Here is a 26509-nt window from a genome sequence, read left to right on the forward strand (position 1 = left end):
TTTTCCTTTTTTATCAGTAGATGTCCAATTGTTCCAATATCATGTGTTGAACATACAATTCGTTCTTCATTGAATTTGTGTCTTGGTCAACAATCAGTTGACTGTATTTGTGTGGGTCTATTTCTGGGTTCTATATTCTGTTCCACTAATCCACTTATATATTTATTAGCCAATAGCATGCTGTTTTGACTATTATAGCTTTATACTAAGTCTTGAAGTTGGTTAGTTCAGTCCTCTGACACTGTTCATCAGTACTATGTTGACTGTTCTACTTCTTCTGCCTTTCCATATAAATCTTAGTGCAGCTTGTCAGTATCCACAAAGTACCTTGCTAGAAATTTGAATGGGATGGCCTTGACTCTACAGATCATTTTGTGAAAAACTGACATCTTAACAGTATCAGGTCTTGATATCCACAACTATATACTATCTCTCTATTTATTTAGATTCTTCATTTCTTTGATCAATTTTGTAGTTTCTTCAAAAAGATCCTGAACATATTTGTAAGATTTATTCCCAAATATATCTTTTGTGTGTATGTGTTTGTGTGCTAATGAAAATGGTGTTTTATTTTTAATTTAAATTCCAATTGTTCACTGCTTGGTATATAGACAATCGATTGACTTTTATATAATAACCATGGATCCTGTGACTGTGCTATATTTGTTTATCAATTCCAGATTGATTCTTTGGGATTTTCTGTATGGAAAATCATGTTATTTGTGAATAAAGGCAGTTTTTATCTTATTTCATAATCTGTATATCTTTATTTCTATTTTTTATATTAGTGCACTGGCTAGGACCTCTGGTACAATATTGAAAATAAATGGTGAGGAGACAGTCTTTCTTGATCTCCAATTTAGGGTAAAAGCATCTAATAACTTGCTGCTATGTGTGATGTTTGGTGTAGGATTTTTGTAGGGTTTTTTTTGTTTGTTTGTTTTACTTTAAGAAAATTCTCCTCTGTTTGTAGTTTGCTGAGAGTTTTTCCCCATCTTTTTAATTGATAAGTAATAATTGTACATATTTGTGGTGTACAAGATTTTGTCTTGATTCATGTATACATTGTATAATGCCCAAATCAAGCTATTTAACATATATATTACTTTACATGACATTTTGTGTGTGTGTGTGGTGAGAAGACTTAAAACCTATTCTCTTAGCAATTTTCAAGTATACAATATTTGTTACTCATTATAGTCCCCATGATGTACAATAGGTCTCTTGAACTGAAATTATTTTGCCCTTTGAACAGTATCTCCCCAATCTCTCCTGTCTCTAACATTTGGTAACCACCATTTACACTCCATATGTAAATGACATCATACATTATTTATCTTTATGTGCTTGAGTTATTTCACTTAACCCAGTATCCTCCAAAGGGCACCAAGGGCAGGATTGCTTTTCATTTCTTTCTTTCTTTCTTTTTTCTTTTTCCTTTTTTTTTTTTTTTTTTTTTTTTTTTTGGAGACAGAGTCTTGCTCTGCTCCCCAGGCTGGAGTACAGTAGGGTCATCATAGCTTACTGCAACCTCTAACTCCTGGGTTTAAGCAATCCCCCCACCTCAGTCTCCTAAGTAGCAGTGACCACAAGTGCACACCACCACACCCAGCTAATTTTTGTTTTATTTTATTTTTTTTGTAAGGACAGGGTTTCACTAATTTATCCAAGCTGGTCTCGAACTCCTAGACTGAAGCAATCCACCTACCTTGGCCTAGCAAAATACTGGAATTACAGGTGTGCACCACCACATCTGTCCAGGATTTCCTTCTTTTTGAAAGTTAAATATTATTTCATTGTGTATGCATACCACATTTTAAAATCCATTCATCAATTCATGAATACCCAGGTTGATTCTATTTTTTTGGCTATTATGAATGGTGCTGCAATGAACATGAGACTGTAGCTGTATCTTTGACATACTGATTTCATATCCTTTAGATACTTATTCAGTAGTGGGATTGCTCTATCATATAGTAGCTCAATTTTTAATTGTTTTGAGGAATATACTGTTCTCCATAATGGCTGTACAAACTTACATTTCCATGGTGTGCAGAGGTTTTATTTTTTTCACATCTTCACCAACACTTATTGTATTTCATCTTTTTAATAATAGCCATTCAAATAGGTGTGAAGTAATATGACATTGTGGTTTGGATTTGTATTACCCTGCTGATTAGTGATGTTACCTGTTAGCCATTTGTATGTACTCCTTTGAGAAATATCTATTCAGGTCATTTGTCCATTTTTAAAAATTGGAAACTTATTTTCTTACTACTAAAGTGTTTGAGTTCTTTATATATTCTGGATATTAACACCCTATCAGATGTATGATTTGCAGATATATTCTTCCATTCTGTAGGTTGTCTGTTCATCCTGTTGATTGTTTCCTTTGCATTGATGAAGTGTTTTAGTTTTATGTAATCTAATTTATCTATTTTTGCTTTTGTTGCTTGCATTTTAGGGGTCATATACAAAAGAAATCATTGTCTAAACCGTGTCATGAAGCTTTCTTCTATGTTTCCCTCTGGTGGTTCTGCAATTTCAGGTTTTAAATTTAAGTTTTTAATCCAGTTTTATTTGATATTTGTATATGGTGTGAGATGAAGATCTAATTTCATTTTTCTTCATTAAATGGTTGAACGCCATTTATTGAAGAGATTATACTTTCCCCATTATTTGTTCTTGGTATCTTTGTCAAAAAAATCAATTGACTGTAAATGCATGAATTTATTTCTGGACTTTCTATTCTGTTCTGTTAGTTTATGTGTCTGTATTTGTGGCAGTGTCATACTCTTTTGATTACTGTAGCTTTGTAGGAGACTTTGAAGTCAAGTAGTGTGAAGCCTTCTGCTTTGCTTTATTGCTCAAGATTGCTCTGGCTATAAGGGTCTTTTGTGGTTTCATACAAATTTTAAGATTGTTTTACCTATTTCTGTGGAAATTGTCATTTAAATTTTGATAAGAATTGCAACGAACCTATAGATTGTCTTGGTAGTATGGACATTTTAATGATATTAATTCTTCTAATCCCTAAACAATAGGTATGTTTCCATTTATTTGTGTGTTTTTCAATTTTTCTACTCAATATTTTCTAGGTTTTTTTTTTTTTTTTTTTGATGAAGCTCTTTTACCTCCTTGGCTAAATTTATTTGTAAGCTTTTTTTTGGTAGCTATTGTAAATGGGATTGTTTTCTTGATCTCTTTTTCAGAGTTTGTTGTTAGTGTATAGAAATGCTAGCTACTGATTTTTGTACATTGATATTATATACTGCAACTTTACTGATTTGACTAATTAATTTATTAATCTAACCATTTTTGATGGAGTCTTTACAGTGTTATATACACAGTCATGTATCCATATAATATTTCTGTCAGCAACAGACTGCATATATGATAATTGTCCCATAAGATTATATAGGAGCTGAAAAATTCCCCTTGACTAGTGAAATGGTAGTCTTTGTAACATTGTAGCCCAATGCATTACTCACATATTTATGATGATGCTGGTATAAACAAACCTACTGCACTGCCACTTGTAGAAAAGTATAGTAATTATGTATAGTACAGAACATTTGACAATGCTAATAAATGAATGTTACTGGTTTACGTATTTACTATACCATACTTTTATGGTTATTTTAGTGTGTCCTTGTTCTACCTATTTTTTCAAAAGTTTACTGTAGTACAGCCTCAGGCTAGTACTTCAGGAGGTATTCCAGAAGGCATAGTTATCATATGAGCTATCATCTCCTGCTGGAAGCTCCGTGTTATTGCCCCTGAAGACCTTCCAGAAAGACAACATGTGGAGGTGGAAGACAGTGATATTGATCCTGACTCTGGGAAGTCTGGCCTAATGTGTGTGTTTATGCCTTAGTTTTTAAAACTTTTAAAAGATTTTTTTTTTTTTTTTTTACTTTGTAAACCTTTAAAAAGTAAAAATGGTTTAAAAAGTAAAAAAAAAAAAAAAAAAAAAAAGAAAAACTTTTAAAGTAGAAAAACTTTATAGAATGAGAATATAAGAAAATAAACAATTTTTGTTAAACCAGTACAATGTGTTTGTATTTTAAACAATGTGTAATTACAAGAGTAAAAAAAAAATCAAAAGTAAAAGTAAAAGCATTACAGTAATCTAAGTCTAACTTATTATTTAAGAAAGACATTTACAAAATAAATTTAGTGTAGCCTAAGTGTACACTGTTTAGAAAGTCTACAGTACTGTTCAGTAATGTCCTAGGCCTTCACATCCACTCATCACTCATTCACAGTAATTTCAAACTCAGAGTAACTTCCAGTCCTGCAAGCTGCATCCATTGTAAGTGCCTTATATAGGTGTTTTAGTTTTTACCTTTTCGACCATAATTTTACTGTACTTTGTTTAGTTATGTTTAGATACAAAAATATTTACTATTGTGTTATTATTGCCCACACTATTTAGTACAGTCACGTGTTACACTATTTTGTAGACTCGGAGCAATAGGCAATACCATATATTCTGGTTGTGTAGTAAGCTATACAATCTAGATATGTGTAGGTACACTCTGTGATGTCTGCACATGACAAAATCACCTGATGATGCATTTCTCAGAATGTATCCTTGCGTTAAGGTACTGATTATGGTATAAAGGTATGCTGACCATAGAGACAATTTAACGTTTTCCTTTATAATTTGGCTTTTTTTTTCTTGCCTAATTGCTCTGGCTATGACTTCTAGTACTATGTTGAATAGAAGTGGGGAGAGGGTGCATCTTTTTCTTGTTCCCAATCTTAGAAGAAAAGTTTTCAGCCTTTCATCATTGAGTATAATTTTAGCTATGGGCTTGTTGTTTATAGCTCTTATTGTGTTGAGTTCCATTTTACTATAGCTCTTTTGTTGAGAGATTTTTTTCCCCCTAAAAGAATATTAAATTTTGTCAAATGTTTTCTCTGCATCTGTTGAAATGATCATATTTTTTTTTCCTTCATTCTGTTGATGTGGTGCATCAATCTATAGATTTATGCACGTTGAGCCATTCTTGTCTCTGTGGAATACATCTCAGTCGATCATAGTGAATGATTTTATTTTATTAATGTGCTATTGAATTTGGTTTGCTAGTATTTTATTCAGGATTTTTGCATCTATGTTACTTAGGGATACTGGCCTGTAATTTTTTTTTTTTTCTAGTAGTTTCTTGTCTGGCTTTGGTATCAGAGTAATACTGGCCTTGTAAAATGAGTTTGCAAGTATTATCTCCTCTCTAATTTAATGAAAAAATGAGAGCATGATTAGTTCTTCTTTAAATGTTTGTTAGAATTCAGCTGTGAAGGCATCAGATTCTGCCCTTGTCTTTGATAGGAAATGTTTTATTACTAATTTAATCTTCTTACTCAACATTAATCAGTTTGAATTTTTTATTTCTTCATGATTTAGTCTTGATATGTCTAGAAATGTATCAGTTTCTTCCAGGTCATCCAATTTGTTGGCATATAGTTGTTCATAGTAGTTTCATGACTTTTGTATATGTGTAGTTTTTATTGTAATGGTTCCTCTTTCATTTCTGATATTTTAAACTTTATTTTTCTTTTTTTTTTTTTTTTTTTAGTTTAGCTAAAGGTCTGTCAATCAAGAAAATAATTGTATGTTTTTGATTTAGGTATAACCTTCCCCTTTATCAACATCCCCCACTATAATTGTACATTTATTGCATTGATGAACTTATATTGACACATCATAATGATCCCAAATTTATAGTTTATATTAGGGTTCACTCTTGATGTTGTACATTTTATGGGTTTGGACAAATGTATAATGACATGTACCCACAATTATAGCATCATACACAGTCGTTTTACTACCCTAAAAACACTCTGTGCTCTGTGTATTCATTCCTTATTCTTCATTAGCTTCTGAAAACACTGATCTTTTTATTGTCTGCATAGTTTTGCATTTTCCAGAATGTCTTATAGTTGGAATCATATAATATGCAGCCATTTAATATTGACTTATTTTACTTAGTAATAGGCATTTAAGTTTCCTCCATGTCCTCTGGCTCATGTTTGTAATCCCAGCACTTTGGGAGGACAAGGAGGACAGATCGCTTGAGCCCAGGAGTTTGAGATCAGCCTGGATGACATGGTGAGATCACTGTCTCTACCAAAAAAAAAAAAAAAAAAAAAAGGTTTCATCGATGTCTCTGATAGCTTACTTTTTTAGTACTGAATAGTATTCCACTGTCTTGATGTACCACAGTTCATTCATTCACCTATTGAAGAACATCTTGGTTGCTTCCAAGTTTTGGCAATTATAAATAAAGCTGCTATAAATGACCATGTTCTGATTTTTGTGTGAACATATGTTTTCAGTTTTTGGGGGGTAAATGCCAAGCAGCATGACTGCTGGATCCTATGGTAATAGTGTGTTCAGTTTTGTAAATAACTGCCAAATGATCTTCCTAAGTACCATTTTGCATTCCCACCAGCAGTGAATGAGAATGCTTATTGTTTCATATTCTCTCTAAAATTTGATGTTGTTAACTTTCTTTAGTTTTAATGGAACATTTTAAGTGATTTCATTTTTGTTCATCTCTTAGTGTCAGTCATTCTTCTTTTTAAATTTTTAGGTGTTTGCTCTAGAGTTTTAATTCACATGAGCAACTAATCTAACTCCACTCAGTGTACTGCAGGTACTTTATAACAGAGTCTTTCCAATTTCTCCCCCCTCTCACTGAAAACATTTCCATCATTTATTTCATGTGTTAAAATTACCTAATACATTGTTACTATTTTTCTTTAAACAAGGGGTTATCTATTCGATTAATTTAGAAAAATAAACATCAAATATTTCAACTTTATTTCATCTCTGATGTCCTTTCTTTCTATATATGAGTACACATTTCTGACCTATATGTTTTTTCTTCCCCTGAATAACCTTTGTTTGATATTTCTTGTACGGGAGGTCTGCTAGTAGAAAATTACCTTAGTAATTCTTTTGAAAAGTCTTTATTTCTCTGTTACTTTTGTGGAATAGTTTTCCTGGATGCACAATTGTAGGTTCATTTTTTTTTCTTTCAATACTTTATATTACTTCACTCTCTTTTTGCTTGCATGGTTTCTTATGAGAAACTGATGTATATTTCTTATTCTTGTTCCTCTAACTAAAGTGCTCCTCATACCTCTGGCTCCTTTTAGGATTTTCGGTACTTTGAGGATGATATAACCAAGTGTAGATCATTTGGGCATTTATTCTTCCTGGTGTTCGCAGAGTCCTGGATCTGTTGTATGGTATCAGTAATTAAATTTAGAAAATTTTCAGCCATTATTACCTCAAATGTTTCTTGTTCTTATTTCCCTCTTTCTTTTCCTCTTATACTCCCATACACATGTATTACAACTTTTATAATCATCATACAATATATTATTTTATTTTTATTTCATTGTATTTTTTCTATTTGCATTTCAGTTTGGGAGGTTTTTATTGATGTGTCTTTCAGCAAATGGATTCTTTATTCATCTATCTCCAGCCCAATGCAGAGACCATCAAAAATATTCTTTATATTTCTCACATAATTTTTTATTTCTACCATCTCCTTTTCTTTCGTTGTTTCTATCATTCTACTTACACTGTCTACTCTTGCATACTGTCTAATATTTTATGAGATATCTTAATTTATTATACTTATTTTAAATTTTTTATCTGATAGTTCACAAATGGTATCTTTCCTGATTCTGGTTTTGATGCTTACTTTGTCTCTATAGACTGTGTTATTATTTGCATTTTAGTATGGCTTGTAAATTTTTGTTGAAAGTCAGGCATGGGAACTGAGAAAATTAGGCATTTTGTAAAGTTTCATGTTACCCTGGCTAAGAGCTGAGCTGTGTTTCATGTGTAGTGTAGCCATAGGTGCCAGAGACTCTAGCTTCATTGTTGTTGTTGCTTTTTCTTCCCTGTTGTCTTTGAATTTCTTTAAGAATTCTTTCTTAAATAGAGTCTGTGTCTTACAGTTCTCTCAATTGTTATCCACTGTTATTACACTGGTGCTCCATTATTGTCTCCAATGTCTTGATTCTGATAAGGTAATCTCAGCTCTGACTATGTGTATTCACCTCTTGCTAAATCTGGAGTCAGTGAATTTCCTGCTAGGCCTATAAAAAGTCATTGATTTTGAGCTTGTTCATGTTTGTGCTCATTGTGAGGATAAGAGTTAGGAATTTCAAGCTGATTGAATGCAGAGCTGAAATTGTAAGCCTCCCCAATGAACATATTTTAGGTCAGCATAACTTGGATACCAAAACAGACTAGCATAATAAAGGAAGGAAATTTATAGGCCTGTCTGACGTACAAAATTGTTAGATATAACAAAATAATTATTATTTTAAGCTATGAAGTTTTAGGATAGTTTCTTATGCAGCAAGAAACAGCCAAAGTATTGCTGGATGCGGTGGCTAATGCCTGTAATCCCAGCACTTTGGGAGGCTGAGGTGGGTGGATCACTTGAGGTCAGGAGTTTGAGGCCAGCCTGGCCAACATGGTGAAAGTCTGTCTCTAATCCCAGCTACTTGGAAGGCTGAGGCAGGAGAATCGATTGAACCCAGGAGGCAGAGGTTACAGTGAGCCGAGATCGTGTCATTGCACTACAGCCTGAGTGACAAGAGCAAAACTTCATCTCAAAAAAAAAAAAAAAAAAAGAAAAAGAAAAAAAAGGAACAACCAAAATATCAACTACATAAAGTTAAGTTACAGTTTGTAGAAAGTCTGGCAAAATTACTGGACACAAATCAATATAGAAAATCAATTAAGTTAAAATTTTATTTAACAATGATGATGAAAGACCTAATTGATGGAGAAATGCATCATGTTATTATCTGTGAAGATGCGATGTTCTAATGATATTAATCTTCTCAACTTGACCTATAAAATTAATACAATCTCCATTAAAATACCTTCAGTTTTTGGTGGAAATTGCCTTGTCAATTAATAATGTTTATGGAAGAACAATATGAAAAATAAGACTCACACCTACAAAAACAGAATAATGTTTTGGGGCTTTTCTTACTTGACTTGGCAGAGGTGATGACTTTGTATCAGGCTTATATATAACAAGTAATTTATAGGATTGAAGAAGGGAGATCTAGGAAGGAGTTGGCAGAGTACACTTAAAAGACATTGGTATTGCGTGTTCAATTCAGCCAGCAAATTCTCCCTGCCACCCATGTGAGTGGATGAACTTCATCCCACCTTAATTGCTAGGAGAAACCTGAATTTCTACAATTTGTTTTCCAAAACTTCACAAATACAAGGATTTTTTGACCACCAACTTACTACAGTGAATACTCAAGGTCACTAAGAGGTAAACATAGCTTTTATGGACAAGGAAGGAGAAAAACCTTTTTTAAAAACTTTGGTCTTATGAGGTCACATTAATAGCCCTTCCAACCTTAAAGCAGAGATCTTAACTCCTGTCCCAATGCCACAATGTTTTAATATCTTTATAGAAACCTTCATGTAGGAAACTGAGAAGAACCACCTTTTCCCTTTCCCAATGTATTATTGACTGCCTTCTTTCCAAAATGAGGAACACAGTATATACTGCAAATAACACTGAATTAAGACAAGTTGGAATAGTGGAAGGTGGGAAGCAGATTGGTTCTTTCCTAAATGATTTCAGTATCGAGGATTTCTTTTTCCCATTAAATTGTATTAGTTCAATTTTATAGAAACAAAATATTAAGATAATTGTTATGTTGTCAGAATTAAAGAATATACTAGAAGGAAATGCATATACTATTTGTATTCAACATTTTAAAGTTGGGCCACAACAATATAGAGAATCTGAATGGCCACATCTGAAAAATGCAACATTTAGAAATCATTTCAAAGGTAGTTGGCTGTTTGTAAAAGAAAGAAAGTAAAATTCACACTCTTCCTTTTTCAGTGTCAGACAATTTTTGATGTGCTGAAAGAAACTAGATTCAGTACAATTTACATGGATTTCTCTGTATTTTACATGATTCTTGTTTATTATTTCTCTGTTGGTTTAAAACAAACTTCACCTATTTGTAGACAGAGTTTTCAACTCTCCTCCACCTGTTTTTTGGCAGATTACCATATTGACATTTATGGAAACTTGCTTTCTTCATTGATATTTGTCAATTTATCATACATCAAGGGCTTTTATTATCATACAATGGTACTGTAATTGAATTCAGTACATATTACTAAAAACACTTTTAAATAATTTTAAGGACTATTTCATAATTTGGTGCTTAGATAATTTTAAAACTGAAAAACACTTGGCAAATGCATTCACATTTGTTAAAATTGACCCCAACCCCATACATCCCTAACCAAGACTGAATAAATATTCCAAGTGTCTTCATAGCAGGTCATGGGGTCATTCCAATTGGAAAATAAGAGTTCAGATGCTATTTCCTTTACCTAAGCTAATTGCAAACAAATGTTCCTTTTGTCAGGAAAAAAAGAAAAAAAGAAAAAAAATTAAGCCCAGTGGGAAAGGTCTTTCTATGTTTGGTGCTAGTTTTTGGTAGCCTAGGTCATCCAAAGATCTCATTTTTCCTTTTGGTTCTCCTCAGTCAGGATTGCCTGGGCAAAATTTTTTACTCGTAATCCAGCTTCTGTTGTTTAATTTATCTGAAGCATATATAAAACTAGCATTCATTTTTGGGTGCTAGGGATCATAATGCTCCTTATTATAGAATTTCCCATATCTGTTGGCCAGGAAGAAGTAAACACAGCAGGCCCAGAGCTCAAATTGCTGGCCTGATAGGCTTCTAGAAGGACCAAAATAATAATGCAGAAGTCAGAATGAGGAAAATACCGAGTTTACTAATGGAACTGCCCACACAGAAAAGAAGCCACTCTGAAAAAGTTGAGTTGAGCCCTTAAGCTGTATAAGGAAAAAGGCTCAGCCCACTAAAGAAAGAAAACCCAATAAATGCAAAGAACAAGCTGTTTTATTCTTCATTTCATACTTGCATTACCAAGTGCCTATTCTGAGCTTGCTTTCTGTTTGAAAGACCTTGAGGGTTCAAACACTGTATTAATTGGTAAAGTTAAATCACTTGCCCACTGCCTTTGCTATAACACCCACATTCTCAGCATAACCATTGGCCACCTGTACTCAGCATGTTCTCACACATGGCCATTAACTCTGAAAACTAATGCAAGCCAAACAAAGCCTGAGGAATAAATGGGTTGCCATAAGAAAACAATTAAAAAGTCACCTGTTGTGAAAAGACATATTTAATCAAACCTGAGCAAAGAGACCACCCAAGATTAAACAGAAGTTTTTCTACAAGTCTAGTATTTACAATACAGGTGCATGTTTGTGAATGAGTGATTGTGATGAAAATATATTTACTTGATTTGTTTGAATACTCAGAATAAGTGTTCCTGATGTAATAAAAATTTACCTAGTTTGTTTTTTATAATACCACGGATCTATTTTTTCTTCTTTGAAAACTAAAAGTAGATTACATTTTACACAAATCTGATAATTAATGACATTAATGAGTAAAATATCTGATTGCTAATTAGATAACCCATTGTATTCATTCAGATTTGTGGGTATAAATTATGCTAAAATTTGAAAGATGAATTCTTTATCTACTTAAAAATAAACAATCATTGAGATACCTGTATGTAATTTCCAAATCTTCTAATTGGTTATTTCTTTCTTCAAGATAGGTTTCTTTAAGCAGTCCTTTAGATTTACAACATAGACATTTTAAACATATATATGTTAGAAAAAATAAAATTATTGTATCATGTTTTAAATTTCTGTTACTAAAATTTAAATTTCTAAAATTAATGGAGAAAAGCATCCATCATATGATTCTACAAGAAGGACTAAAATATTATTTGTGTTAAATGTTTTAGGAAGAAAATAATCACACATTTTCATTCATACATGAAAATTCACATTAAAAAAACAGAAGATGCATTTGTTACTAAAAGAAGAGTAAATTTTTCATATTTAAAAGTTGTAGGAGTAAAACTGTATGATGAAAATGGTAAATCATAATTGCCTCTATCCCAATAATCTCATTGGTACCTATTTTTAAATACCTTTTCTTGGAACACATATTATGCCAAATTTGAATATTTTGCTTGAAATTTATAGAAACACAACTGAAAAAATATTTAGACCTGAATTTCTATGTCTGTAAGAAGAGATAAATAAATATTCTTTTGTTTAGAGTCAATACGGTATACAAAGTGACTAAGGACATAGACAGCCAGGATCAAAACTTGTCTACAACTTGAACTGTGTGACTGAAGGCCAATTTCTTAAACTGTGTCACATTTTATCTGTAAAGTGGGTATATATTAGCAACTACCTGATAGACTTGTGAAACTATATTATTTAATGTAAGTCTAGTTGCCTCCTTAGAGCAGTAGGCAGTGCGTCAGTCTCATAATGTAAGTCAAGTGCTGGCATACATCAAATACGATTTGTTTATTATCAATAATGTTGCTACTGTTTCATATTTCACAGGTTTCTGATGATTTCAGGAGATAAAATATGTAAAATCTCCTTGTTCATTTAAAAGAAGTTCCTTATATAATTCATAATTAAATATTAAAAATGTTTTTATTATTTTGAATTTGAATTGGTTTGTCAAAAGCAAAATATAGCTGTAAACATAATGCTTAATGAATTGTATTATACCAACTAATAAATTTACTACAAAAGAAATAGCAAGAGTTGGCAAATATTTGTTTGTAATTTATAGTATCACAAAAATGCAAATAAATGCAACAGAATAAATGCTTTATAGTTCTACCTCTATTATAGAGCCTTTTTTGGCTACTAGGGTCTTTCTTTTATTTTCTTCCACTTTATATATATAAGACATGTATGGGCATAGTAACATAGTATAGCTATTCCACAGAATTTAAACTCAGTAGGTCCAAAACTGCCTTCATAAATGTTCTTTCTTTCTTTTTTAAAGAGACAGAATCTTGCTCTGTTGCTCATGCTGCAGGGCAGTGGTGTGATCATAGCTACTGTAACGTTGAATCCCTGGTCTCTAGAGATCCTCTCACCTCTTCCTCCCACAGTGCTGGGATTACAAGTGTGAACCACGGAAACTTGAAGGTCTTAAAACTTTCTTCTTTCAAGTTTATCTACCCGGGCCTTGTTTAGACTAGATTTACCTATTTCTAAAAATTGATATTGTTCAAAAATTACTATTCATTATCTTGTGTATGCCAAAGATACTTCATTCTTCAATTCTTCACATCTACTCAGTTACATGTTCCTATGAATTCTACCCCCTAAATAGCTCTTGAAAATTATCTGTTATTTTCTTCTTCATGCTTTGGTTCAGGCCCTCATTATCCTTTGTACTGAACTATTATAATAATCATAGTTTTGTACTTGTTTTCTCAATCGTTGTTCTTGGCCTCTTAAATCTGCTTTCCACTTTGTCCATTCCCCTCCATTCCTTTTCCTTCCCTTTTCTTCCCTCACCTTCCCACACTCCTACAATAAGAAACTGCTTGCCCTTCTTGGGAAGTGCTAGTAGCTTCTATGACTTCATGCTTTCGGATTGTTTCCTCTGCCTAGCATATAGTTAGTTATTTTTAGAGACAGGGGTCTTCCAAGCTGGAGTGCAGTGGCACCATCATGGCTCACTGCAGCCTTGACCCCCTAGGTTCAAGCAATCCTCCCACCTTCCCTCCCAGTAGCTGGGACTACAGGCATGTGTTACCACAACTGGCTAATTTTTATTTTTGTTATGTTTCCATGTTGCCCAGACTGGTCTCAAACTCCTGGACCCAAGTGATTCTCTTCCCTCACCCTCCCAAAGTGCTGGGATTACAAGCATGAGCCACTGTGCCCAGCCCATGTTCTTCTTTCTTTAAACAATGAATTCTACTCATTATTCTTATATAAGCCAGATCAGTGTCACACCCTTTGAGACTTCTCCTTTGACACCCTGGAATAAATGATTCCTTCTTCCTCTGTCACAAGACAGTGTCATATACTCTGGCTGTAGGATTTACCACATTCAGTTGAAATTGTTTCTATTTTGTCACCGTTGAACTAAAAGCTGTATTTGGTAGATAATTAGAATTTGTGTTTGATTTTTAATATATGTTATCCCACTTCAATTTTTTCCAAACAGAAATTAGTTTTTAATCTACCATTTATTATTACAATTACTTTATTTAAAAATACTATTATTAGGCTGGGCGCAGTGACTCACGCCTGTAATCCCAGCAGTTTGGGAGGCCGAGGCGGGCAGATCACCTGAGGTCAGGAGTTCGAGACCAGTCTGGCCAACAGTGAGAAACCCCGTCTCTACTAAAAATACAAAAATTAGCCAGGTGTGGTGATGAGCACCTGTAATCCCAGCTACTCAGGGCACTGAGGCAGGAGAATCGCTTGAACCCAGGTGGCAGAGGTTGCAGTGAGCTGAGATCGTGCCATTGCACTTCAGCCTGGGTGACAGAGTGAAAATCTGTCTCAAAAAAGAAAAAAAAAAAATTATTATATCAAAAGTTGGAACTATATACTCAGAGGAAAAAATAACATTTTACCTAATTTTCAGTATGTATAACATTTTGACTAAGTTATTTTGTTTGAGTATTTTTGTTATTTGTTTTCCTTTTTGGTTACTATTTATGAATAATATTATTTTGTTTATCTGCTGTCATAAAGTCATATTTTTCTCTTCTGATACTTTTATTTATATATGTGGCTCCGTTGCATTTATTATTTAATAATTACAGGAAAGGAACAGGTAGAAATGTCTAACTTCCAAAAGGGAAAGTAAGAAACACTTGAGACGTGAATGGCAGCTGTAGTTCTTACCATGCTTTGGAACACCTATATTCTTATCTTAGTTTTAATGAAGAGTACGGATACTTGTTTGATCTTTTCTTGTTGAAATACATCCATCCATAATTGTGGAAAAATAGAGCTTCTTTTAATTTTGTCAAAGATAAGTAATATAAGCTAGTGCATTAAAAGCATTCTGGCCTTTTCAGATGAATCAATAAGAAGAAGAATGATAATCAGAACACTAATAAAAATAGTAGCATTATCATAATATATTGTAGTATTCTACAAAAACCCTGAGTTTAATCAAAATTCATATAAGGTTCAAAGAATAATTTTACAGTATTAGACGATTATCTTGTTATTATTAGTTGTAAATACTTCAGAATAAGAGTGTAGTTGAATAGAGCATTTAATAGAGATCAGTTGTGTGTTTTCTCAAATGTGCCTTTTTGACAGAAAAGCTATATTTCAAGGTTTTGGTGTCTTTTTGGAGGATTTTCTACCACATATTTTTCTTGATTTCTAATTTTAAAATACTCAAAGTCTACCAGATAATTCAAAATAAGATAAAAGTTAAAATAAAAGCCGTTGCCTTGCTTTTCCTTTGGCTGTGAGCAGAAGGATCAGAAGTGGCTGCTGAGACCACCAGCGAAGAACAGCTGTCTTATGAAACAGCAGGAAAGAGTGTTCCAGGAAGGACAAGAGGAACCCTAAATAGAGGGTTTAACATGAAAGCGTGTGTGTCTGCAGGGCTAAAGGCAAGATGACTGTGAACTTCTGACACTGGTAAATAAGATGGCATGGCAATGTAAAAGAGAAAGCACACCAAATATAAACCAAACACAGAAATGTTCAAAGGAAATGCAACTGAAATTTAGAATATTCTTTAACTTGAGTATTCCTAACCAAACATTTAGTTAAAAAAAAAAAAATTCAATAAATATTAAAAAGTCACCCAACACTAGTATTTCCTTTAGGTAACATTTTCATTCACACTGGCAGGTAGCAAAATTTATTAATTTCTTATTTCCAACAGTGGTGCCTGGTGACTTGGACCATCTACATTAAGCAAAATCTCTGCCTCTGCCCACTCTACCCTTGCCATTGAGCTTTTTTTTTTTCATCTCTTCCTAAAATGCTGCTCAAAAGCGTCATCTTGGCTGGGCGTGGTGGCTCACGCCTGTAATCTCAGCACTTTGGGAGGCCGACGCGGGCGAATCACGAGGTCAGCAGATCGAGACCACCCTGGCTAACCAAGGTGAAACCCTGTCTCTACTAAAAATACAAAAAAAATTAGCCGGGCGTGGTGTCGGGCATCTGTAGTCCCAGCTACTCAGGAGGCTGAGGCAGGAGAATGGCGTGAACTCGGGAGGCGGAGCTTGCAGTGAGCCGAGATCGTGCCACTACGCTCCAGCCTGGGCGACAGAGTGAGACTCTGTCTCAAAAACAAAAACAAAAAAGCATCATCTTCCTAATGCTTTCCAAGATGACATTCCTTCTGTTATGGGCAATCCAAGCATTTATTTTTATGTACCTCTGTCCAGCAGCCTCTGGTTCTGATTGTATTTCTAATAAATCCCTGTCTCCCATATTTTCATGTGTGTTTGGGGCTTTTTAAAATCTCCTTTGCTGAATTTCAGTTTGTCATTGGATCAAATGGTTTTATGTGGCCATTTTCCTTGAAGAAATACTGCACCGGGTGCAGTGGCTGAGGCCTGTAATCCCAGCACTTTGGGAGGCAGAGACAGGAGGATGGCTTGAGCCCAGTAGTTAGAGGCTGCAGTGAGCTATGATTGTGTCACTGCACTCCAGCCTGGGCAAGAGAGCAAGATCCAGTCTCAAAAAAAAAAAAAAAAAAAAAAAAAAAAAAAAAAAAGCAAGCAAGCAAGCAAGCAAGAAAGAAAGAAAAGAGAGAAACAATGCATCTTTTTGTTTGATTTGTGTGGTCCCATGATTTTCCTGAGGCTTCTGCGCCTTTTATAAAAGGTAGGTCCCACAATCCAAAGAGCTTGATGGTTTAGGTTATGGCAGAAACACCTCTTCCATAGATATATCTTGTCATTGCTTTGTCCTTAAAAAACTGCATAGATACACGCAAATGCATTTTTATCCATTTTGTATTACTTTCACATATACTTATTAGGCAATGTTTATGAATTCTTTCAATAAATATTTATTTTGTCTCTCCCATGTGGCCTTCCTTGGTTACTGCATCCAACAGTAATAGCTCCCTTCACGAAACTACCCTGCCCTTAAGATATGTGCTATGTTATTAGGCAGTAAGATCCCTGACTTGTGTAAGGGAAGAACTCTCAATTCAGAAAGTATGAAGAGCTTTCCCAGGCTCATAGTCATTGAATGAGATGATGTGTATAAAGCCCTTAGTATAAAGCAATGGCTCTGAATGTTAGCTGTTATTATAGGTAATAGTGGTAATTAGTTCTGCTTAATCTATTCATTTGTGATGTTTTTATCTCCCTAATTAGACTCTATTACCCTTTATAGCACTTATTGAATTTTTACTATCTAGTGTTCTGTTTGCAGCTTTGCAAAGTGGACAAAGTATTTGCTAATAGTTTGATTGATGACAGGAAGGCAGAAGGCAGGGGTAAAAGAGGAAATATAAAGAACCAAAAAACCCTAACAAGGCAGAAAGTCTGTGGGATTCAGATGGTCAAAGGCGGGAATTGGGTGGAAGATGGAAGCTGCTGGAGAAGTTTTCCAGAAATAATATCCTAGAAGAAAGCTGAAAAGTCTATTCTTCTGACAGTTTCTGGCTCAAAGCACAGTTCTGCAAAACAAAACAAAAAAAACCCTAAACATTGTTTAGTCCTAAGACTGAAGTTTTGATCTTTTATTTTCTTATATTTCTACATTTATCTACTACATACAGAAGGATCCATAATTATAATACAAAAGATTAAGTATTATTGTTCTTTTGAAGGCGCAGGGTCCATTACCAGAAAACAATATTAATGGAAACTGCAATGCACAGTTATAGTCCCCAAAAAATCTACAAAATAGATTCCAGGAACATTACAATAAAATGTTAGACAAAGTGGGAACCAGGAAGGGAAATGAGTTTTAACAGAAAGAAAAGAAGTTTACAACCTCTTGTGGCTCAAGGGAGAAAAAGCTCACCCACATTGCTCTCTTTAAGTGTTTTTCCATGTTTAACTAGCTTCATGGAGATTCCCATATGGCTATTAAAGAATTATATTATCAAATAGAAAAATAATAAGTATATTAAAAACAGTATATAATCATGCTATTAGAAAGGAAGGACCAGGCTGTGAGCACATTATATTTAAGAGTTCAGAAGAGTAGGTACTCAATAAACGCCATGCACAGCATAGGCTTTGAGAGCCTACTTTCTAAATCTAATATATAACTAAATAAATAATGCAGCTTTGATAACCTTCAAAACAGAAAGTAAATGGTCCATTAAGAGAACACATTAAGAAATCTTATTGATTCAAGCACAGATCCTTCAAGTGCCCATTATTAGCCAAATGCATGCATCAATAGTTACCCACACAGAAAACAGTCTTGTTAAATACACCTCGGGCCATAAATTGCCATTCTTAGTCAGCTATTGACCAATGTTTCCAATGAGAAACTTTTAAATTCCAATTTTTGCTTTAAACTTGCCTTTTTTACATGGCATAGCTCATTTTTAGAAAGTAAAAAAAAATCAGCAATTTTTAAAAAAGCAAAAGCTAGTATCCAGGGGAAACATTCTTGCCTGGGCCACTGCTCACGTCCATACTGCCCCATGAAAGAGACAAGTAGGAGGCTTCTTTTCAATTACATTGCAACTCTCAATAAAACAGCATTCTAAAAGGAATCATTCCAGTCATTTTCTATCAAACTCCAAGGATACAAAATAGATTTTCTTGTTCCCTTGATGTATCCTGTACAAACATGTTATCTCTGCTTCCTGAATGGACTGTATTTCATACAGACCTGGAAAACACATGATTAATCCAAATGTATTGGTTTTTAACTAGATTCACAAGTGGGCTGCCTAAATTTCATTGTTTTCAGCTTCTGATCATGTAAGTAAGCAAAATTTTTCAGTCTGGGTTTCAGGCACAGCTCCAAAATAAAAGTTAAAACTCTGCACTTGATTGCCCCCAGCCTTGGAAAACAAGGCTGCTCCAACTACTCTGGCTCATAGACTCTGGCAAGAGTTTCCTTAGTCAACCATAGATCACTAGCCACAATCTGTTCTTCTTTCTTTAATTTTACTGATTAAATTTTAGCTCTACCTTTTTGATCTGTGTTTCCTTGAGTTTGTTACAATCTGGACTTCCTTTTCCACCTTCCTTTTCTCGTATTTTTTTCTCCCTACTCCCCTCAAGCCAGCCTTTTTTTCCATCTCTATTCTTTCTCTTGTCGTAGTTTTTCTGCATTCATACCTATCACCACTTCAGGAGGCTTCTGTAGTGTGGATTAACTAGCAATTATTAATACAACTCTAAAAGACAACTTCCAGCTTGTTTCAACTTCAGCATTCCACAACCTCATTTTGAATCAGCAAATAAAGGATGGGTTTTTCTGTGTCTGCCAAAAGAAGGTACATGTAATGCACATTTAATTTGAGAACGATTTAGGCCTCATGTAAGTCTTTATTCAGATGTAGTTGTTCAGCCATTTATACATCTGGGAATGAATTCAGTATGTGTCTTGTGGAACCTGTTTGAAACAAATTTTAATCTCTGAAACTTACTTTTTAAGGAGGAGGTTGAAAATTATCTTTTCTTTTAGCTGAAGGGGCAAGGTTAGGTGAATATTGTGTGAAGAGCATGAAGATAATGTATCTGAAACAATATCCAGAGAACGAAAAGAGGAAAAGGAGAAAATAGAATGGAGGAAAATAAAGGAGAGAAGACAGGAAAAGAGAAAGGAGGAGAGGAAAGGAGGGGACAGGAGGAGAGAAGGGGAATCTAGGAGTAACATTAGTTTTTTCAGGAGCATTGTTAATCATATTTGCTGTACAGGTTATAAGTCAAACTTTTTGAAATCCTTATTCTATAGCTAGAGAACTAGAGAAGAGCGTCCTCTCTAACCGCAGAGGAAGGAATCTCTATTTTTATAAGTTAAGGGAGAAAAAAACCTTAGCCAGTGATATATAATAAAGTAATTATAATTTGTTATGATTAAACCAAACATCTAATTTAATGTAGCTGATTTAATTAAGATATTAATATTTGTAATAAAAGGTTATTGTTTTATGAAGTCTCATAGAAACAAAACAGCAAATAAATGGTCATCAATAGAAAATGGCTGTGTAAAAATAGTCCTTTTGTATAATGAATTATTATGCAGTCACCATATTAGGGTATTTCCATGAGTTTATAATAAGTGAGAAAATAGAGAAAAATTATATAGTAATTATTGTTTTTGTAAATCAATAAAACTACCCCATATATGTGTATGTATATATATGGATAAGAAGATGTGTGCATATATGTGTATATATACACACACACATTATATATATACATTATATATGATGTGTGTGTGTATGTATATATGCTTATCTATTATTATATATGCCTAGAGGAAAACAGAGAATAATATCTACTAAATAGATTTCCTGATTTGGTGCTGGGTGATGGATATGATTGCAAGAGGATGGGAGAGAGAACAAGAACCAAACAGGAGGTAAGCAGAGAAGAGTTGGGTAGTCATCGGATAAAAACAAGTATGTAGATAGAGTGTAATTAAGCATTTGTTTCCTAAGTACAGTTTATTATTTTTATAAAAAACATATTATATGTAAATGAATTCATGAATGTCTCCGTATAGAAAATTTAGTCTTTTTAAAAAAGAAAGAAGAGAACATTATTCACTGATTCAGTTCTCTTGCCATTCCATCCAACCACTAAAATCAAAATTATGCATTTAGAGCTGTACAAACAAGACATGCACATATGCCTTCATATAAATCATCTCATCTCCTTTCTTTACAACTACACCACGAGATGTAAACTTACATTTTAGTTTGCAAATCTCCAAAGGGCACAAGTAAAGCTAGATGTCCAAACTCTACAATGGTTATTCAAACATATGGGAAATGCCATAGTAACTAGATCATGGGTTTGATGAAGAGGCAGCTCCTTGATTGCAAAAATTAGACTAGCAGTAGGAACATGGGTAAATAATTTTAAAACTTGAAGAAAGAAATTTGTATCAGGTCAACAAACACAAACTATTTTTGTTGTATTAATAAGCATATATTAATCATTAATAGTTTATAACTTTTCAAATGCTTATTAGCCTTTTGCCCTTTTGTACCTAAACAATTTTCTTTATGTTCATCTTCTGTGAAATTATGTGTATTTTCCTTTTGTATGATATTTTTAAATTGAAATTTTATTTTTATTGAATGTGCCCAATTTTAATGCATAATAATTGATGAATCTTAAATCTTAAATAATTTGATGAATCTTAAATCTTAAATAATTTGATGAATCTTAAACTCTAGCAGTCCTTTGTCTAGCTCCTGCATGCCCTGATTTGGGCCACTCTAAAATCTGTTATCTGTGAATTTAGCTGTTAAGTTTAGGATTCACCTCTATATATCTAAATGGTATGTTAAAATGACTATATTTTGAGTTTTCATTTTACACAATATCTAATGAATTCCTATTATACAAGATACATATTTAGTTCACTTTTACCTTATTTCTACCCGGTAAATAACCTAATACTAATTCTCCCAATATTCTTTTTCTTTTTTTCTCTGAAAGCCAATTTATTAAGAAACTAAAGGAATAAAAGAATGGCTGCTCCATAGACAAAGCAGCCTCAATATTCTTATGTAACAACTTTAGTTTGATCAATATTTTATCTTTATATTTTAAAAACTCAAATTTAAACTATTTAAATTTGAGTCTTTCAACATGATTCTCTGGCTTTTACATCAGTCTTTTGTTTCCTCTAAAGTTAACAATTGTTTTTATTCTGCTTGATTTTGCCCATTCCTGGTGCTAATTTATTAACAAACTCCTCACTGCTGATATAAAACTTAATTCTATAATGGTCAATTTATTTAGTGCATTTTTTTTTTTTTTTTTGAGAAATCTTTCATGGGTTCTCCTGTCTGATCTCACCTAAACTGATTTCTGTCTGAGCATTGATGCATAGCTTCATCTTGAAGCTTTCCTTTACCATAAATCATTGTCACTCTGTAATAGTGGATCTTCTATTTCCTGAAAACTGTGGCTTCTTCCTTGGTATGCTTCTCTTGGGAGCACATCTTCCTTTAGCCTCCTTTAAAAGAGCGCAAGTGAGATGATCTTTGTTATGCTGACATGTCTGAACTTGATCTATACTTATGATGAATAGCTTGATGGAGTGCTGAAGCTGAGATTGGGGATAGCTTTTCCTCAGAATGTTGATGATGTTTCCTTTTTGCTTGCCATCTAGTGTTGTTATTGAGAACTCTAGCATCGTAATCAATCTCCTCATTTGTATGTAAACGTTTTTCTCCTGCTGGGAAGCCTTTGGGATCTGTTCTTTCTACTTGTGGTTCTATAATTTGCCTTGATGTAGCTTTGTCTTCTATTACCATTCTGAGCATTTAGTGAGCCCTTTCTATTTGAAAGCTTATGCTCTCAGTTTGGAAGTTTTCCTCGATTACTTCTTTAATAATTTTCTATTTTTTTCTTTTTCTATTTCTGAATCTTCTTGTAGTTAGATTTTGCATGCTCCATATTGAGGATTTGGGATGCCCTTTATTGGTAATTTTTAAACATTTTTATTTCCTCTTTTTATTTATCACAATACCTAGTTTCTACTGTAATTCTTTGACAACTTCTAACCATTTTAGTTATTTTCCAGTAGAAAATCATAAGGCTTTTGTTTTTCTCTGATTTTTAAAATTACATCCTAGTTTTTCAATGCAACTTAAATTTTCCTTATTTCCCCAATAATTTTAATAGTAGCTGGTATTGTGTACAATTTTCTTTTATTTCCAGAATTTCTTCTGTTTTCTCCAATTTTTACTTTTTTTTTCATTGGTATTGGTATGTCTTTCATGCGCATGCATGTCTATCGACCCTTGTGCATCCATTCACTTTTAAGAATGAGGTGCTAAAATGTTACATTGGGGCATTTGTTTGGAGTAGGGCAAAACATTTCAACAGGTGGTTTTCATGTCTACATAGTAAAATAATCAAATGTGGATGTAAATATTTTATTGCAAACCCCACACATATTGGTATTTGTGAGTCACATTTCCTAGGCCAGATTCGCCAAAGAAAACTCCAATTTCCTGCTTGGCGCTTAGAGGAGGGGAAGATATAAACTTGGCTTATAGCATTCAGAGATATCAGAAGGGACAAGTGGCTGGAAACCACTTAATACAGAGCTTTTCCATTGTAATCACTATCCACCTCCACACCCTCACCTAAAACTGGTGACTAATTATTTAAGAATGTTAAATGACTCTGATTATTTAAGAATGTTAGACAATAGCATAGTGAGAACCTGCTGTAAGCTAAATATTTTTAACTACTTTCACACAAATTATCTCAAGTTTCATATTTAAAGTAGATAGGGCCAGGTGCAGTGGCTCATGCCTGTAGTCCCAGCACTTTGGGAGGCTGAGGTGGGTGGGTCACTTGAAGCCAGGAGTTCAAGACCAGCCTGGCCAACATGGCGAAGTCCCATCTCTACTAAAAATACAAAAAAAAAAAAAAAATTAGCCAGGCATGGTGACACATGCCTGGAATCCCACCTACTTGGGAGGCTGGGACATGAGAATCACTTGAACTGGGATATGGAGGTTGCAGTGAGCCGAGATCCCACTGCATTCTAACCTGGGCGACAGAGTACAATTAGGTCTCTAAGTAAATAAATAAAGTAGATAGGTAGTTTTTCCATTTTATACATGATGAAAATGATGTTTCATGAAGTTAGTAAATCCCACTATCAGTGTGTTCAATGTGACCCATGAAGCGAATGAAGAAAGTCATTACATGTTTGGTTGCAGTCTTTGCTTATACTTTTGTTACTATGTCCAATGTTATAAACTAAAGCAGAAATCCAAGAGTTTTTACCTATAATCTGTTCAGAAGATATGATCCTAACTTTGTATGCAAAAAGGAAAAGCTCTTCTCACCTTTTTCAGTCTCATCTAGTCAGATCATGTTTTTCAGTGTAAAGCGGTTAATATAAATATAGGATGATCAACCAAGGAGATATGAGCTGCCACAATATTGATAATCTACATCATTAAGAAATCCTTAATTCAAACAAGTACTTAATGCTTTTTTCAATATTTTAGCCAGATAAGCTTGAGATTTTCCTGTCTTCCTGGAATACTGCTGATTCTGGTCAGGTTTCTATAAGATTCTTCTTGGCCCAATTTCACTACTGGGACTTAGGTCAACCTAATTGTTGTAATTTTAATGATTCTAGTTTACTTGTCTCTGGCTAGTTCAATGTGCTGTAAATTCTCCCAGAGATGTCAAAATGAATGAAAACTTCTCCAATTATTTTTGTAGACCAAATATATCATTGGCACCCAAATCTGACAAAAATATTACAAGAAAGAAATATTGATGATCAATATGTTACTAATATTGGTGCAAAATACTAAATATTGTATTAGCAAACAGAATTCAAATTCACATTAAGAGAATCATACATTATTACCAAGTTGAATATATTATAGGAATTCAAGGTTGGTTCAATATTAGGAAGTCTATTATATCTCACATAATAATAACATACGAAAAAACTTCATAGATGCCAAAAAAAGTTTCCCCAAATTACACTCATTCCTGATTTTTTAAAAAGACTCAAGATAATGGAAAACTTTTCTTGGTGTGATATAATGCCTATATTTAGTTCTAAAGTTTATTACTTAGTGGGGAAACAAGAGCTATTTCCACTAAGATAAGAAACAAGGCAATGATGCTCATAGTCTCCAATAAAATAGTTGAATATAAAATTCGCTTGTTAAATTAAATTTTTGGAATCATATAGTTCCAAAAAATAAGAAAGTACTTAAAAATGATGATGCCATGTCAAAGAAACTCAGGAGCCAATTAATAGCTTTCATACACACAAAAATAACCAATTTGGTGTTATAATGGTAAGAAAAACTTCATTTATATTGGCAAGAAAGGAGAGTAAAAATTTAGGATAAACTAAATGAGAAATAGGCAAACCTATATAAGATTAACTTTATTCCTGAAAGGGTGGACTGCCATTCCCATCTGGCAATAATAAGCTGCCCTGTCCTCTACTTGCTGGAGTGCTAGAGTAAGTCTTGTGGTGAATCAAGACTTTTGCCACCACCCAGCAGGAATGAGGCCACCCCCTTTGTGGTGTCAGTGGAAGCCACACAGGAAGAAGTAACAAAGAGTTTCTGTTCCAGCAAGCCTGAGAGGTATCAGTGATTGCCTGGTTGAGAGCCAGAATTGTCACCACACCCATGAGTAACAAGGAGCTCCCCACAAACTTGTGTATCAGCAAAATCAGACTGGGGAACCTAAATTTTTAACTTAGTAAAGAAGCAGCATTCCTTTTTCTATTGCTGGAGTGGTATCAAAAGAAGACAGCTAAAACAGGTTAAATAAGATCCAGAAATCCATAAAATATTAATCAAAATATATGATTCAATACAAATTACCCATCTTATGAAGAAACAGGAAGATCTCAAATAGAATAATAAAAGACAAGCAATAGATGCCAACACCAAGATAACAGAGGGTTTGGAATTATTTGAAAAAGATATTAAAGCAACCATCAAAAAATTTTTAATGAGCAATTACAAACACACATGAAATAATACTGTAAGCAAAAAATGAAAGATATAAACAAATGAAAGTTTTATAAATAAAAAATCAAAAAACAAATGGGATCAACATTAGAATGGATGGGACAAAAATAATTATTGAACTTGAATACAGAATAATAGAAACCTAATTTGAACAACAGGGAAAAAAATAGACTGAAAAAAACACTTGAACAGACCTTTAGAGATCTGTGGCATTACAACAATAGCTCTAACATTTGTGTCGTCAGATTTCCATAAGGAGAGGAGGAACAGGGAATGACTGTAAAACTGCTCAAAACAATAGTGGCAGAAAACTTTCCAAATTTGCCAAAAAATATAAACATACATTTTCAAAAGCTGAGTGAACACCAAACAGAATAGATTGAAATCCACACCAATGAACATCATAGTCAAACTTATGAAAACTAAAGGCAAAGAAAAAAACCTTGAAAGCTGTGAGAGAGAAAAGATACCTTACCTAAAAGGAATCAACTGAAATGAGTGGACTTCTCATCAAAAATCACGGAAGCCAGAAAGCATGTGGCTCAACATTTTCCAAGTGCTGACAGAAAAGAGCATTTAACCACAAATCCTACATTCAGGAAAAAATATTATTCCAGAACTAAGGAAAAATCAAGGCGTTCTCAGATACAGAGAAACTGAAAATGTGTAACCAGCAGACCAAAAAGAATAGCTAGAGGAAGTTATTTCAACTGAAAAAAATGTAAAAAATGGAATTTTTTAATACCAAGCGGGAAGAAAACTATGGAAAGAGCAAAAATATGTGCAAATACATTCCCTTATCCTCCTAAATGTATTAAATTATGTTTCATGGTTGAAAAATTATGCCACTGACATGCTTTAAAATGTATAAGACATATTTAAGACAATTATGATCGGAGGAGATAAAGGGAGAGTTAAA

This window comes from Macaca fascicularis, chromosome 17, assembly GCF_037993035.2.
Source record: "Macaca fascicularis isolate 582-1 chromosome 17, T2T-MFA8v1.1".
In the NCBI taxonomy this organism is placed as follows: domain Eukaryota; kingdom Metazoa; phylum Chordata; class Mammalia; order Primates; family Cercopithecidae; genus Macaca; species Macaca fascicularis.